The sequence below is a fragment of the Triturus cristatus genome, chromosome 1_1, assembly GCF_964204655.1.
Source record: "Triturus cristatus chromosome 1_1, aTriCri1.1, whole genome shotgun sequence".
NCBI lineage: Eukaryota > Metazoa > Chordata > Amphibia > Caudata > Salamandridae > Triturus > Triturus cristatus.
In genome coordinates, this window is record NC_140579.1 from 501,209,837 (window position 1) to 501,227,531 (window position 17,695).

Below are 17,695 nucleotides of genomic sequence, written 5' to 3' on the forward strand. Positions count from 1 at the left end.
CCCTGGGACCCCCCCGACAGTACATGGCATGTGTGTTACACCTGGACGCAATGGCAGAAGTCACAGTCACCACATAGGGACAGTCTGTGGCAGTGGCCTCTGCACTCACCTGATAACCTGGTCGCCCATACAGCATGGAGTACTGTGGGAGGATCACATCCAGCAGAGCCATGTTCTCCTCCAGGGTGAATGGCTGTGTCCTCTCCACAGCCCTTGACATGGTTCCAGGGAATCAGTAGCAGCAGCTGGGTCGACGAATGCAAAGATGTGCAGGCAAGTGCTCCCTCATGGGACCTGGCTGCCTTATATGTGCCCTTCTGCCCAGTCTCATGCACAGGAGTACAGAGAGATTGGTCACTCACATTTGCATCCTATGTTTCCACCAATCCCTTCAAACCTAGCAGTCTGTGGGTTCTCTATCGGTTTCATTCTCCTGCATGATGTCAGCCCCACAAACACATTGCAACAAAGTAGACAAATCCCAACTGACTTCTGCTGTGCACCTTCCAGAACAATTTCGAATTTTGAACTTGGTCTCCATGACAACCAGCATGCATGTAGGCCTTAATACTTGTCCCCTATGTAATTTGGAGCATCACACACAGGTACGGTGCGTGTGGGGGCCCTAGGGCACCCCAAATGCATGGCAACGGCCCGTACATGCATGCCTACGCTCTCCATCACTTTTGGTCTGCACGCGTATGCGTACCCGTAGTGGTACGGACCGTACACTCGCATCTACGCTCTCCATCACTATGGGTCTGCACGCGTATGCGTACTCGTAGTGATAGTGAGCGTAGATGTGAGTGTACGGTCCGTACCACTACGGGTACGCATACGCGTGAAGACCCATAGTGATAGTGAGCGTAGATGCGAGTGTACGGTCCGTACCACTACGGGTACGCATACGCGTGCAGACCCATAGTGATAGAGAGCGTAGATGCGAGTGTACGGCCCTATCACTATGGGTCTGCACGCGTATGCGTACCCGTAGTGGTACCGACCGAACACTCGCATCTACGCTCACTATCACTATGGGTCTGCACGCGTATGCGTACCCGTAGTGGTACGGACCGTACACTCACATCTCCGCTCTCTATCACTATGGGTCTGCACGCGTATGCGTACCCGTAGTGGTACGGACCGTACACTCACATCTACGCTCTCTATCACTATGGGTCTGCACGCGTATGCGTACCCGTAGTGGTACGGACCGTACACTCACATCTACGCTCACTATCACTACGAGTACGCATACGCGTGCAGACCCATAGTGATGGAGAGCGTAGATGCGAGTGTACGGTCCGTACCACTACGGGTACGCATACGCGTGCAGACCCATAGTGACAGAGAGCGTAGATGTGAGTGTACGGTCCGTACCACTACGGGTACGCATACGCGTGCAGACCCATAGTGATAGAGAGCGTAGATGTGAGTGTACGGTCCGTACCACTACGGGTACGCATACGCGTGCAGACCCATAGTGATAGAGAGCGTAGATGTGAGTGTACGTCCGTACCACTACGGGTACGCATACGCGTGCAGACCCATAGTGATAGTGAGCGTAGATGTGAGTGTAGGGTCCGTACCACTACGGGTACGCATACGCGTGCAGACCCATAGTGATGGAGAGCGTAGATGTGAGTGTACGGTCCGTACCACTACGGGTACGCATACGCGTGCAGACCCATAGTGATAGTGAGCGTAGATGTGAGTGTAGGGTCCGTACCACTACGGGTACGCATACGCGTGCAGACCCATAGTGATAGAGAGCGTAGATGCGAGTGTACGGCCCTATCACTATGGGTCTGCACGCGTATGCGTACCCGTAGTGGTACGGACCGAACACTCGCATCTACGCTCACCATCACTATGGGTCTGCACGCGTATGCGTACCCGTAGTGGTACGGACCGTACACTCGCATCTACGCTCACTATCACTATGGGTCTGCACGCGTATGCGTACCCGTAGTGGTACGGACCGAACACTCGCATCTACGCTCGCCATCACGATGGGTACACATACGGCAGCACTCCCACAGTGATTTGGGAACATGCACAGGCCCTCTCAGCAGCAGTACGGCGGATTTTACACATCACTGTGGTGATAGGCGACACACATGTAGGAATAGGGCGGACATACTTGTCCATGGATGGACATACTTGTCCAGGAATGGACATCAAGGCATCGTCTGTGCATTACCACATGTGTGGGGCACAGGTGTCACAGGCTGTGATGTGGAACATGCCTCCTGAGTGGAGAAGGCACCAGATGTATGATGAGATGTGTACATGTGTACTGTGTGAGGGTGCAATGTGTGCCAGGCATGCCCTTGACTCCTTTGACATGTGTGCATGTGGGACTGCGCACTTGGGGTGAGCGTCACTGGCATGGCACGGACACCAACACACGGAAGTGTCCCATGATGCCCGGTACAGGGGTCATGACACATGACTTATCACTACCCACAGTGCACAATGTGACTATGCCATATATGTGTCCGGGATTTACATCAGGTTGATGTTGTAGCACCCTCAAAAGCTGCAGCCGTTGCAGCAACCAACATGTGGCTGTGTGTAGATTGTCATTGCACACTGTTCCCAACACCATGCCACATGTGTTATCGGATGTGAGGTGCACATGTATGCAAGGGACACGGAGTAGCGTGACAAGGCCATGTCAGCAAACTCACAAGGAATGTGTGGTGAGTCATGACATGTGCACCTTCATGGCAAGGTGTGTGGGCTGGACTAGTGTAATGTCATGTGACCTGTGGCTCAGGTGTTCCGCTGCCAGTCTCTGCAATCGGCATCACACTTCTGCTGATGTGTGGGTGTATGTCACTCCTGTCTTGCGTCGGGCAGTGCACTTGCACTGGGACACAGCTATTTCCATGGCGTGGCATGGGGAGGTTCTCAATCACCGTGTGTAGCTGGGTCTTGGAAGGAGTGTCACCTTGCATCCATACGTGTCCTGGGCATGTAGCACATGCCTGACTCCCTATGTGGCATGTGTGTATTGACAGATTTACATGTGCTCAGTAGACATGAGTTGTTCTCGTAGTGCACTCACTCTTCCTTGTCACTTCCAAATTACTGCAGAGCGCCTCCTGTTGCCCGAAGAATTCCAGACTTGGCCACCATGCAGGAGAATGACAGGATCCGGCTCTACCGCTTCACCCAACCGTTGATTCTGGAGCTGACGGCGAGACTGGCACCACACCTGCAACCGCAGCACAGGTATCCTACGGCACTGACACCCCAGCTGAAGGTAATGGCTGCCCTACATTTCCTTGCCACGGGTACCTTCCAAAATACCATAGCTCATGTTGGTGGCATGTCCCAGAGCATGTTCAGCGGTGTGCTGCATGATTTCTTGGAGGCCATGTTGATTCACCTGGATGACTTCATCAAGTTCCCAACCCCTGAACAGATGACTGAGGTCAAGCGTGGTTTCTATGCCCTGGGAGGGATGCCCCATGTCATTGGGTCCATAGATGGGACACATGTAGGTTTGGTACCACCACACGCACGGGAGGTGGCGTACCGCAATCGGAAGCACTACCACTCCATCAATGCCCTTGTGGTGTGTCTGTCCAACATGGTGATTTCACATGTCTGTGCTCGTTTCCCAGGATCAGCACACGATGCCTACATCATGAGGCGTAGCGGGATGCCTGATATGATGATGCAGCTGCGCAACGAACGGGCATGTGTTGTTGGTGGGTACAGTCTGTCTGTCCTGTATTCTGTTTGGCCGAGCAGCACTACCGCTTCGCCAGTTCTAACGATATCCATGTGCTTTCCATTTAGGGGACGCTGGCTATCCCAACATGCCTTGGCTGCTGACACCTCTCCGCAACCCCATCACGCCGGCCCAGCTCCGCTACAACACCGCCCATGGCCGGACAAGGCGAGTGATAGAGAGGACGTTTGGCATGCTGAAGAGCCGATTCCGGTGCCTCCACAAGACCGGCGGCGCACTCCCATATGCCCCGGCGAAGGTCTGCAAGATCTTCATGGTCTGCTGCATGCTGCACAACATGGCAGTTGAAAGAGCTGTGCCACTCATCCTGAATCAACATGACGAGGACCATCCACCCGTGGAGGACGAAGGGCTTGGCAATGGGGCTAGTGATGTGGAGGATGTGGAGCCGCAAGAGGACATCTGGACTCGGCTCATACGCGACTTCTTTGCTTAGTGGTGAGTACCAGTGTCTGAGTGTGCACGCCTTGGTCCCCGTGTGGCATGTGTTGTGATGCGTGTCTCCACCTGCATGTATGGCACGTGAGTCAGAGGTGTGTGTGGGTGTGTCACTGGAGTGATGGTGGCAGTGATGGTAGTATTTCCCCACTCATAATTGTGACCTAGCATGTTGTCATCCATACATGTGTCGAGTCAATGCACATGCAAGTGGCTGTGCTTTTTGTGGCTGACTTCTTGTGTGTCTCTCTTCCCCAGGTACCTGCGCATGCCGTCTGCTGGTTGCATTGTTGTGGCACTGCTATTCCTCATGGACATGGCATCGTGGGCTGACTCAGCGTTACAGGCACGGACACGTTTGGAAGTCTCCATGGGGTAAGGGATGCATCTGGGGTGTATTGGGTGTGGCAGTTGTTCACGATGTGTGCACACTGCCCCGGTCGGGGTTTGGTTCCTCTGCAGACATGTGGCATCCCCATGGGACACGACATGCAGCTGGGTACACCTGAATAGATGGGCTGCCTGGTTGTCAGTCATCAGTGATGGGATAGTGGATTGTGATGAAGGCATCAATGTGTGTGACACTGCCCTCGGACACATACGGTTAACATTGTCTTGACATGGCGTGGGACTTCCACATCAGCGGATGTATGGTGTATGGCAGTCTCTCCGTGAGCAGCTGTGGGTATTTAGCTGTTAGCCGACACTTGTGTGCCAGTTCCATGGCTATCACGCATTTGTGCTGCAGAAGGGGGGTGCCAGTGTTGGAGCCACATGTTACTCCACATGATGTGTTCATGTGTACTTCAAGTTGCCTCTGCAATCCCAAAAACATGACTATTAAAGGTGTCCCTATGCCTCCAAGGTGCCTCTTCTCAGTCAATGCTGGTGTGTTGGCACGGTGCATCCTGCATGTCTGGCATGGTATTCCCTGATTGTGGCTATGTGTCAATGTGTCGAGTGGCAAGATGCAAGCTGTGTGTGTGTGCTGAGACTGTGTATTGGGCATGATGTCCATGACTGTGTGGGTATTGTGACATGTGCCATCCCCATGCATCCAACGTTGTCCATGACCCCATTCTCTGCATCCACCGGACTCAAGCTTGCAGGACATGGTTCTGCCACCTGTCTACACGTACCTGGGTGCCCCCCAGGACACGGGCCAGGATCCCTGACCTCTGCGCATGACTGTTGCTGTACTCAATGTGTCTGTCAGCACGGTTGTTCGGCCACCCCCTCAGCTGGTTCTGACCATCACGGGTGTGTATGGTGCTCCATGTCTGTCTTGCCTAAAAAACTGTGACCCATGTGTCCTGTGCCAGACTCAGGCCCCAGGGTGTGGATGGTTGAAGTGAACAGATGACTCAGGCATGTTTAGACTGTACAAGACACATGTTAGGTGATAATGCTACCAGCATGCATCTACTCTTAATAGTGTGATTTATTATTGGGGGGGGGGGCAAAGTGAGGGGCTTTCCGGGATTAGGGAATCCAAAGTTCAGTAGGGGAGTTGGTGTCCTTGCCATTGGAAATCCTCAGAGTCCATGCCACAGTCTTTGTCAACATTGGTCAGCCAGTGACCAGCAGGGCCATGTGGCAGAGAATGTCTCTTGATGCTGTGATGCTGTTGCTCCAGTGGGCCAGGTGCCAGGCCAGGTGTCCTGGGAGATGGTGATGTAGCAGCCACCCTCACGGTCCTTTCCGTGGACGACCCGGCTTCCTGCGGGGAACCTCAGCAGCAGGCCGTGACGACGTCTGGGATGCTCCGTCGGATGTTTCCTCCTCCTCCTCATGATCCCTCCCTGTGGGTGGTGATGTTCTCCGCCTTCTGGCACAGGGAGGGTCGGCCATGGTGTCGGCCATCCGACGGAGTTCAGCGTGAATCCCCTGGGACGCCGTCACTTGCTCAGCCTGTCTGTCCTCCATCCTCCGTTGGTGTAGCTGTAGACAGGCTATTAGCTCCGCATGTTGCTGGGCCTGCTGGACCTTGATCCCCTCGAGGACGGACACAACCTGGGCCATGCCCGTGGTGTCCTGCCGGTATGAGTCCAGGATGTTACGGACATGGGAAAATACCGGATCCCCAGCCAACTGGTCAGGCTCGCGCCTCCGCTGTCCTCCACTCCCACCACCCCTGCCCACTTGCGTCTGGCCTGCACTTGTGGGCACATCGGGTCTCCGGGACCCCTGAGGGGTGGCATTGGCGTTGTCGCCTGCCTCCTCCTGGGTGCCCGGGACACCGTGTCCCTCCTGGCGAGCCTGGCTGCATTGTGGTGTTGGGGCAGGGATCCTGGGTGTCTCCTGGGATGTGGCAGGAGTGGGGGTGGTGGTTGGCACGGTTGTACCTGACGCAGGTGCTGCAGGTGGTTGGACACCAGAGGGGCCAGGTCGGTCGGGGTCGTCCGCAGAGTGCCGGTGGGATCGGTCTCCTGCAGATCCGGGTCCTGTGAGTGTTCCCCCCCAGTGTTGGGGGGTGCAGCACGACGTTGACCTGTGTGTGAGAGAGACAATGTTAATTTGGATCCATGCAACATCCATGTTTCATCCGTTACAAAGTTGGCACATTTCCTCTTGGAATTAGGATCTGTCTTGCATTCCACTCACAGTGCACTTGTGCATGTGTGTGTCCCTTGGACACCAATTTGGCCCCTTTAACTATGTGTGGCACAGTCTTACTTGCTGCGTCAAGTGTGACTGCAGTCAGCAGTGGAGTGTGCATGTGTGCCGAGCTATGCATTTGCGCCTTCCTTGTAGCACTGTACATGTGCACATGGAGTGGATCCACACACTTATATGATGCAGGTGGCTGTCCTTGTGCTCGTGTACAGGTTGTAACATGGCCCTGCGTTTTGCCATGATGAAGAGGGGGGGTTCTGGCACTGGCCACCCTTGTCTACATGCACGCAGTCCACCTGCTGACGAGCAGACATTCCCACACACCAAAGGACTGATTTGCTCTCCCTGTGTCTCCCTCCTTCTCTGTCCCCCTCTCCCTCCCTCTCTGTCCCCCTCTACCTCCCTCTGTGTGTCAGCCTCCTCCCTCTGTCCATCTTCCTGTGTCTCCCTCCCTCTCTGTCCCCCTCTCCCTCCCTCTCTGTCCCCCTCTCCCTCCCTCTGTGTGTCAGCCTCCTCCCTCTGTCCGTCTCCCTCCCTCTCAGTCCCCCTCTCCCTCCCTCTCTGTCCCCCTCTCCCACCCTCTGTGTCCCCCTCTCCCTCCCTCCGTGTGTCAGCCTCCTCCCTCTGTCCGTCTCCCTCCCTCTCAGTCCCCCTCTCCCTCCCTCTCTGTCCCCCTCTCCCACCCTCTGTGTCCCCCTCTCCCTCCCTCCGTGTGTCAGCCTCCTCCCTCTGTCCGTCTCCCTCCCTCTCAGTCCCACTCTCCCTCCCTCTGTGTCCCCCTCTCCCTCCCTCTGTGTGTCAGCCTCCTCCCTCTGTCCGTCTCCCTCCCTCTCAGTCCCCCTCTCCCTCCCTCTCTGTCCCCCTCTCCCACCCTCTGTGTCCCCCTCTCCCTCCCTCTGTGTGTCAGCCTCCTCCCTCTGTCCGTCTCCCTCCCTCTCAGTCCCCCTCTCCCTCCCTCTCTGTCCCGCTCTCCCACCCTCTGTGTCCCCCTCTCCCTCCCTCCGTGTGTCAGCCTCCTCCCTCTGTCCGTCTCCCTCCCTCTCAGTCCCACTCTCCCTCCCTCTGTGTCCCCCTCTCCCTCCCTCTGTGTGTCAGCCTCCTCCCTCTGTCCGTCTCCCTCCCTCTCAGTCCCCCTCTCCCTCCCTCTCTGTCCCCCTCTCCCACCCTCTGTGTCCCCCTCTCCCTCCCTCTGTGTGTCAGCCTCCTCCCTCTGTCCGTCTCCCTCCCTCTCAGTCCCCCTCTCCCTCCCTCTCTGTCCCCCTCTCCCACCCTCTGTGTCCCCCTCTCCCTCCCTCCGTGTGTCAGCCTCCTCCCTCTGTCCGTCTCCCTCCCTCTCAGTCCCACTCTCCCTCCCTCTGTGTCCCCCTCTCCCTCCCTCTGTGTGTCAGCCTCCTCCCTCTGTCCGTCTCCCTCCCTCTCAGTCCCCCTCTCCCTCCCTCTGTGTCCCCCTCTCCCTCCCTCCGTGTGTCACCCTCTGTCACCTTGGCCCAGCTTCCTGGGCACACACTGTTAGCAGATCTTTGAGTGGCCCTTGGCCTGTTGATGTGAGTTTGTTTCTGATCTCCAGGCACCCATTTTGTCTGCTGTGTGTCTGTGCGCTGCTGCTGTGGTGGTGTGTGCTGCCACTCTTTCACACTGTTGGCTGTTCATTAGCTGCTGGCATGTGCAAAACAGTGCCTTCACCCCCATGTGTTGATGCAAGGCGTCCGCCATTTGCTGGCAAGTCATTCCTGTGTTGGGACACAGTGTTTGTCTGGCTGTGACCTAGGCCATATGGGCAGAGGGCATTGTTGTCTGCTTTGGAGTCGCACTATGTGATTCTTGGTGCCCAGCCTCCCGCCATCCGGGTTACCGTGTCATGTGTTGTTGTCTTCTGTGGCCTGTGACTTGACATTGTCCAGCTGGGTGCATGGGGCATGGTGGCAGCAGTGGCATGTGCCTGCTCATGGAGTGTGGTTGAGTAATGCGATGGCTTGTGGTGGTTGCGTGCCTGTTATTAATTTTGGTTGTGGTTGCAGTTCCCCCCATGTGAGGTGCGTTGTTTGTGTACTCACCCGGGTCTCGGAGTCCTTCTACTCCTTCAACTGCCTCCACCGGCAGTATGGCCATCACCCTCTCCTCCCAGGGATGGTACTGTACGGCTCTGCGGGAGGGCCCTCCTCCGGTGGCGTTGGCCTGGTCGTGTTCCTCCTGCCTCTTGGCTCTGACCCTCCTCCGCAGATCGTACCACCTGTTCTGGCAATCCTGCTTGGTCCTCCTGGTGTCCGCAACAGCATTCACAGCATCGACGATGGTCTGCCACATGGCTGTTTTGGCTGCCTGGCTGGTGCTTCTGACCAATGTTCCAAAGATCTGTGGCTCGACTCTGAGGATTTGATCAACAAGGACCTCCAACTCTCGGTGACTGAACTTTGGATTCTTGGTAGTGGGCATGGTGAGGGGTATGGGTGGGGATGGTGTGGGTGTGGGGGGGGTGTGGATGTTGGGGGGGGGTGTGGATGGTTGTGTGTGTGTGTGAATGTGATGAGAGGGTGTTTGTGAGGGTGGTCGTGTGAAGGTGTGCAAGTGTCAGATGTGGTGTCGCTTGTAGTCTGGTTCTGTGGTGTCTGGCAGCAGTGGGTCTGTTGCAAAGGCTCATGGTTTGTGTGTGTGGGCCCTTTTCATTGGTCCATGGGTGGGTGTGGCAGTGTTTGAATTTTGGGTGGGTGTGTTATAAGGAGTGGTGGTGTATTGGGCCTCTGTTTGTTTTTGACAGTTGCAGGTCAGTGATTGTGTTATTTTAGTGGTTGTTGGCCATGTTTAGTGGCTGTGTGCCTTTCGAATGGTGTATTGTTGAGTTGTTTTGTTTTGTCCTTGTTGTGTACGTGCGTTTTGAGCGTGTGTACGGTGTGTACATGGGCCATTTGGTTGTACGATTTTGTCCTTGTGTGTGGCTTTGTAAGACTCGTACATGCGGTTGTGATGTTGGGGCATGGGGTGCGCTCCGTACTTAGGAGGTTGTGTTGGGGGTGCGCCAGGAACGTACTGGGGTGGGGGTACGACTGGAACGTACTGGGGTGTGGGTAGACGGGGCTATGACACGTCCTGGGGTGGGGGTGTGGCTCGCACGTACTGGGGTGTAGGTACACGGGGGGTACGACACGTACTGGGGTGGGGGGGTGTACATGGACGGTGGTACGACACGTACTGGGGTGGGGGGGTGTACATTGACGGTGGTACGGCACGTACTGGGGTGGGGGGGTGTACATTGACGGTGGTACGACACGTACTGGGGTGGGGGTACGACTGGAACGTACTGGGGTGTGGGTAGACGGGGCTATGACACGTCCTGGGGTGGGGGTGTGGCTCGCACGTACTGGGGTGTAGGTACACGGGGGGTACGACACGTACTGGGGTGGGGGTACGACTGGAACATACTGGGGTGTGGGTAGACGGGGCTATGACACGTCCTGGGGTGGGGGTGTGGCTCGCACGTACTGGGGTGTAGGTACACGGGGGGTACGACACGTACTGGGGTGGGGGTACGACTGGAACGTACTGGGGTGTGGGTAGACGGGGCTATGACACGTCCTGGGGTGGGGGTGTGGCTCGCACGTACTGGGGTGTAGGTACACGGGGGGTACGACACGTACTGGGGTGGGGGGGTGTACATGGACGGTGGTACGACACGTACTGGGGTGGGGGGGTGTACATTGACGGTGGTACGGCACGTACTGGGGTGGGGGGGTGTACATTGACGGTGGTACGACACGTACTGGGGTGGGGGTACGACTGGAACGTACTGGGGTGTGGGTAGATGGGGCTATGACACGTCCTGGGGTGGGGGTGTGGCTCGCACGTACTGGGGTGTAGGTACACGGGGGGTACGACACGTACTGGGGTGAGGGTACGACTGGAACGTACTGGGGTGTGGGTAGACGGGGCTATGACACGTCCTGGGGTGGGGGTGTGGCTCGCACGTACTGGGGTGTAGGTACACGGGGGGTACGACACGTACTGGGGTGGGGGTACGACTGGAACGTACTGGGGTGTGGGTAGACGGGGCTATGACACGTCCTGGGGTGGGGGTGTGGCTCGCACGTACTGGGGTGTAGGTACACGGGGGATACGACACGTACAGGGGTGGGGGGGTGTACATTGACGGTGGTACGACACGTACTGGGGTGGGGGTACGACTGGAACGTACTGGGGTGTGGGTAGACGGGGCTATGACACGTCCTGGGGTGGGGGTGTGGCTCGCACGTACTGGGGTGTAGGTACACGGGGGGTACGACACGTACAGGGGTGTGGGGGTGTACATGGACGGTGGTACGACACGTACTGGGGTGGGGGGGTGTACATTGACGGTGGTACGGCACGTACTGGGGTGGGGGGGTGTACATTGACGGTGGTACGACACGTACTGGGGTGGGGGTACGACTGGAACGTACTGGGGTGTGGGTAGACGGGGCTATGACACGTCCTGGGGTGGGGGTGTGGCTCGCACGTACTGGGGTGTAGGTACACGGGGGGTACGACACGTACAGGGGTGGGGGGGTGTACATGGACGGTGGTACGACACGTACTGGGGTGGGGGGGTGTACATTGACGGTGGTACGACACGTACTGGGGTGGGGGTACGACTGGTACGTACTGGGGTGTGGGTAGACGGGGCTATGACACGTCCTGGGGTGGGGGTTCGACTGGAACGTACTGGGGTGTCCCTAGACGGGTGGGGGTATACATATACGGGGGGTACGTGTCGGACGTACGGGGGCTGGGGGGAGTGTTGGGCGCGTATGCGGGCACATGTCTCCATGGTTGCTGTAGGAGTTCGGTGCGGACGGTGTTTTTTCCATACGGTTGTAACCTCGGACGCACGGGATGGATCGTGATTCCTAGGTCGGACTTGGTTTTTCACGTTTGTAAGGTAAATCGTCCGAGGACGTGTCGGACACATTTTCCGACCCGGGGACGTGTGGGGAATGATTCCCAGTGCGGTTCGTATGGACTTTTTACCATGCGAATCGTGATTGCCAGTTCGTACGGCACTTGTACGATTCGTACGGTAAAAAGACCCGATACGAGTCGCACGGGGGAATTTTTTACCGGATCGTGATCGGCACCCTAGTGTCCTTTAAAGGAGCGGAAAGCCTAGGCTTCCGTATCTCTCTAGATGCCTCCCTGTCATTTTCAGGGGTTCTCATCTACCGACCGCCTGGACATAGCACTACTTTCATAGACTCGCTAGGTGATGCCTTAAGCCAGCCACTTCTCAAATACGCCAATTTTACTATGCTAGGGGATTTCAATCTCCACTTGGAATCTAAAGGATCCCCTGGTACGGACAACTTTCGTCAAATAACTGAACTCCTCACTCTAAAACAACTTGTTGAGCACCCCACTCACCAGGCTGGCCACATTTTAGATGGTGTCTGTTCCAATTTTTCTGCTCTCACGGTGTCCCCTCCCATCCCACTAATTTGGACAGACCATTACTTGATTCCACTTACCTTAGAGTACTCAACTACAGGCAGTCCGGACCTCTCCCCCCGTAATTGGTCCAAACTCATAAATAACCCCAAACTTCTGCCACTTGCTCAGTCATGCATACCAACCCTCACAGGTAACCCGAATCAAGACTCGGGACACTTTCATACCTGGATCTCCAGCGTTTGCAATGACCTAGCGCCCCTAGAGTCTCAGGACAGAAAAGGAAAAAGGAAACCAAAAACTCAGAGACCTCCCTGGTTTCCTCCTGAGCTAGCTAAAGAACAATATCATTGCAAACAAATAGAACGTAAATGGAGAAAGTCCTACACGATCGAGGATAGGAGAGCCTACAAAGCTTGTAGAAGACTTTACCATGTTCATATTAAAACTACCAAAAAAGTATACTACGCAAAAGCCATACTGCAGTCTAAACTTGATCAGAAATCTATTTTTAAAATAGTCAACTCCTTCACGAACCCCAAGGGACTACAGAAAGACCTACCCTCCTCACAAACTCTGTGTGACAATATCTCTAATTACTTCGAAGAGAAGATTTCCAAAATACAAAAAAAAAATTCCCTTAACTCCTCCAACATTGAGACTGAAGCCCCCATCCCAGCCTCAACTTCCTTAGGTTTGTCTACCTTTACTCCGGTCTCTCTGGACTCCACATTCAAGGCCATAATGACCTGTAAATCAGGATCCCCATTGGATGCCTTCCCCCCCAGGATTTTGCACAAACTTATTGATACAATCAACCCAGTCATAAACCAAATAGTCAATTCCTCGCTAAATACAGGTATTGTCCCAGATGACTGGAAACTTGCCCTGGTTAAACCCCTCAAAAAGAAAGAAAACGTGGACGCATCGGTCCTCTCTAACTTACGGCCTATTTCGCTGCTCCCGGTGCTGGGCAAAATAACAGAGAGGTTCGTGCTCAAAGAACTTTCAAATTTCATCGAATCCCACAATATCCTTCATCCTCAACAATCCGGCTTCCGTCCTAAACATTCAACGGAGTCGGCCCTTTTAGAGATCACAGAGGTATTAAAAACCCTCGCTGACTCGGGTAAGAAAGCTGTTCTGATCCTCCTGGACCTTTCCGCCGCGTCCGATACCATCTCCCATGACATCCTTCTCGTTAGACTCGAATGCGGCGGTATTACGGGTACCGCCCTGGCTTGGATCAGATCTTTTCTTACCTACCGCAGACAAACCGTTGCGCTAGGCCCCTTCCTTTCCACAGAGAAGACCATAACTACAGGTGTCCCTCAGGGCTCCTCCTTGAGCTCTCTGTTATTTAACATTTATATGGCCCCCCTCATTTTCCTTATAAAATCCTTTGGAATTGAAGTCACCTCATACGCTGACGACACCCAAATGATCGTCTCCCTGGACAAAAATAATAATGCGGCCGAAAGCAATTTTCAAACATGTCTTTCGCAAATCATAAAGTGGATGAAGAACAATCACCTACAATGCAACACCGACAAAACTGAAATCCTACCCATTGGCAGGAATGTGACCTTCATCCCTGACAGTTGGTGGCCGGAAGGCACTCCCCCTCCACTGGAAACGGTTACAGTGGCTAGAAACTTGGGGGTCAAGTTCGATTCTGCCTTATCATTTCTCCCCCACGCTCTAACCACGGCGGGCACCTGTTTCAGCTTAATGAGATCGCTGAAGAAATTCTTTGATCTGATTCCACTGGCAGCCAAGAAATCTCTAACGGTTGCCCTAGTCCTCTCGCGCTTGGACTATTGCAACAGCCTGTTGGCAGGTTCCAACAAAGCCACAATAAAAAGATTGCAGATAGCACAAAACGCGGTAGCCCGTCTGGTATTAAGGCTCCCACGTAGATCCTCTGCATCCTCGGCACTTAACACCCTACATTGGCTCCCTAGCCATAAACGAATCCTCTTCAAAATTCTTTCGATCACCCATAAAGCCACTCGCGGGTTAGGACCTAGGTACCTTACAGCTCGTTTCTCTCCCCACACCACCACCAGGACTCTTAGATCTTCCTCAGCGAATCTGCTAAAACTACCCCATTTCAAACTCACTACCAAAGGAGGGAAAACGGTTGCCTACCTTGGTTCCAAAGCGTGGAACGCACTCCCTATCGGTCTACGTATGCAGGAATCGGAATCACTTTTCAGGAAACCACTAAAAACCTGGATTTATAACTTCCCAGATGACCGCTGCTTTGCGCGGGGAACCACCTTTACAACGCAACTTTTACAACGCTATGCTATTACAACGCATTTTTTACAACGCAAAAACTTTTACAACGCATGCTTTTACAACGCATGCTATTATATGGTAAGTACTTTTACAACGCATGTAAATACTAGAGTATTTATAAGTTCCAAAAATACAGAACATTTTTTTTTAAAAAAGGAAGAGTACTTTTGGATTATTTATTATAAAAATTAGATAAATTTATTTAAAAAAATTAAAAATATAATAATAGTTGAAATATTAAAAGAGTAATAAAAAATGCATTTTAAAAACAATAATAGTTTTAAAACATTAAAAGAAAATAATTACTTACTTTTTTTAAAATATTCCCACGCTTTTCCATTGAAGTCTATGAGCGTCTTTGTCCTTTATTTATTTTGGCAGCATCAGAATATACAACCCGCGGAACAAGAAAAGAAGGATCAGAAAGTGAAGAAAGAGAAAGTTTTGAAGGGAAAAGACAATAGAGTCGAGGTAAGGAACATATTTAGTAAATTAACATTTAATTAGTTACAATTTTGAAGTTTAAATAAATATTTAAAAAATAATGACAGCAAACAATTTTTGTTTTCACATTTTTTATTTATAGAAAAATCATGAAAAAATAAACCATATTTTTAATGAATTTTGCAATATAAGTAACATTTTTAAAACAAAATATAAATATTTTATTTACATTTATAAACATTTATTTACAGATTAGTTAAATAAAGTAGTCCGCTATAAATTTAGATGCACGCGATGACGTAATGACGTGAGCGTCGACGTAATACGCCATTTTGCAGAGCATCGGAGGAGGAAGCAGCAGGAAGCTGATCTGCGGCCAGGTAGGAAATATTTTCATTTGTAATTGTAGAATAAACCTTTAAAAGGGATACATATATAGTGAGGAAAGAATAAGGGGAGGTTGCGGGAAAACTAATTGATTACTTAATTGTTTTTAAACATGTCCACATTAATGTCATTAATGTATGCCTATGTCGGGTCGCTAAAAGTTATTTATTTAGTTTAAAAAAGTATGTAACTGTTAAAAAATTATAAGTTACTGTTCAGAAAGTTGATTTGTTTATTTAGGAAGTAACAAAAGTAATGTCGATCTTCATTTCTAAGTGCAAAAAAGTTGCGTACTTTTAAATTTTGAAAAATAACGATTGTTATAAAAATGATGATTAAGCTGCAAAGTACATTTCGGAATATGGTTTGAATTGTAGAATTTACATATGTTTGAGTTTTGGTGATTTGTTTTGACGGTAATTAAATTGGAATTTTTCATGAATTTAATTAATGGAGTTCCGATGTCGAACAATAATTCAAATACTATGGGACAGTAAATTTGTAGACATTGTTAGTTTTTGCTTGAAATGAAGATTTGTTTTAAAAAAAAAGAACCCGACTTGTTTGTTTGAAAAAATGTTTAGAAAATACCTTGGTATGCCAATTGTAATTTGAAAATTAGTAAAATTTAAAGCAAAGCAGGAAAGTAAGTAATTACATTATTTTAAAAAGAAAGAATGTTAGAAAGATTTTCCAGGTAGTCTATAGCCACACACAACGAAAATTGTTGTAGAATTGCCAATAGTCTCTCAGACATTTCCCTTGTTTTGACTGTTACTCGTGGGTTTAGACTACCTGCGAGTGTTTGTGCTATTCTCATTTCTTGGAAACTTTGCTCCTTCTTCAAAGTTTCCAAAAATGAGTAGAAGTTAGGATGTGGTTTACCAATTGTATGGTTGAAGGAGTTATGCCATCCCTCAATGGCATTGTTTGTTTTTGCTTCTCCCTCTAAACAACTCGTGTAGCAGTTCCACCACTCCACATGGAATCGTGGCTTCCTCCTGCGACCCGATCTGCTTAGGTGTCCAATCCATGTGTCCTCAAAATAATTTAGAATGGGTGCCAATTTTTCTTCGTTACTCGTATAATAAACAGATTCTATAATTGCAGTGTAGTACTCGTCCACACTATCGGGAGGAACAAAACAAAGTGCAGTTAATTTTTTTAGTTCAAATTGTAGTTTGCTATCCCGAGAATATTCTGCAACTAGGGATGTTTTCTGTAATTTACGCCAAAATGCCTGCGAAAAATGGAAAAAACATCCCTGAATTTGGGTATCCGTGTACGTTTTAGTGATCACATTGATCATGCTCAATTCAAAATCAATAATTATTTTTCGAGGACTTGAAGATGTTTTACTTTTAATCACTGATAAAAGTTCAGTGTATGTTGCAGAAGTCTTATCAGGTAGCAAACTATAAACTAAGGGAATTACACTATTGTTAATTTTAGCATGTATAGTGTAAATTTGAGTGAAAGGATGGGGTGTACTTTTAAACGTCCCATCCATCATCCAAATTTCACTACTTTCTAACTTAGCAAGGTTACGTGGGGTACTAAAAATTAGAATACGTTTCTGAGGGTTTTCGTTGTCATGCAGAAGGAAAGGTTCATCAGAAAAAGAAATAGAAAGATCATGAGGAATTCTTATTTCAGAGAAAGTATGTGGTGTAGATAATTGAATGTTACTTGCCTGCTTTTGTCTCTGAATAATTCTTCTCAAATTAGGTATTATAGGCATGTTACTAGCAACATGACTGGGGACATGCTGTGCAACCTCTCTTAAAATTGATCCTGTAGAATCATTGGAGGTGCTTGCAATAGCTTTCATCTCGTTTATTGTTTCTCTAATTTCTACATCCATTGCAGAGGCAGAGTGGTTATGTTCTGTGGTTTTCACAACCAAATTATCAACAGTAACCGCTCTGCCACTGCAATGGGTAGTGTAGTATTGCACACACCTCCAATGATTTCTAGTTAAACTTATTCTTTCCTTACTATATATGTATCCACCATGGTTTAATACATTTTTGCCCTTCCTGGATTTAATAAAGTTGGCAGCTCCCAGGCTAGACATTATCTGAAAAGAGGAGAAAAGACAAAAAAATTAGCCTGAATAAATTTATGAATTACCTAAAACATAACATTTACACCATCCAACACATTCCCTACTGATGCACCTTCCTGGAGTTAGAATAGTAAATTGCACCCCTACACCATCCAACACTTTCCCTACTGCTGCACCTTCCTGCAGTTAGAATAGTAAATTGAACCCCAACACCATCAAACACATTCCCTACTGATGCACCTTCCTGGAGTTAGAATAGT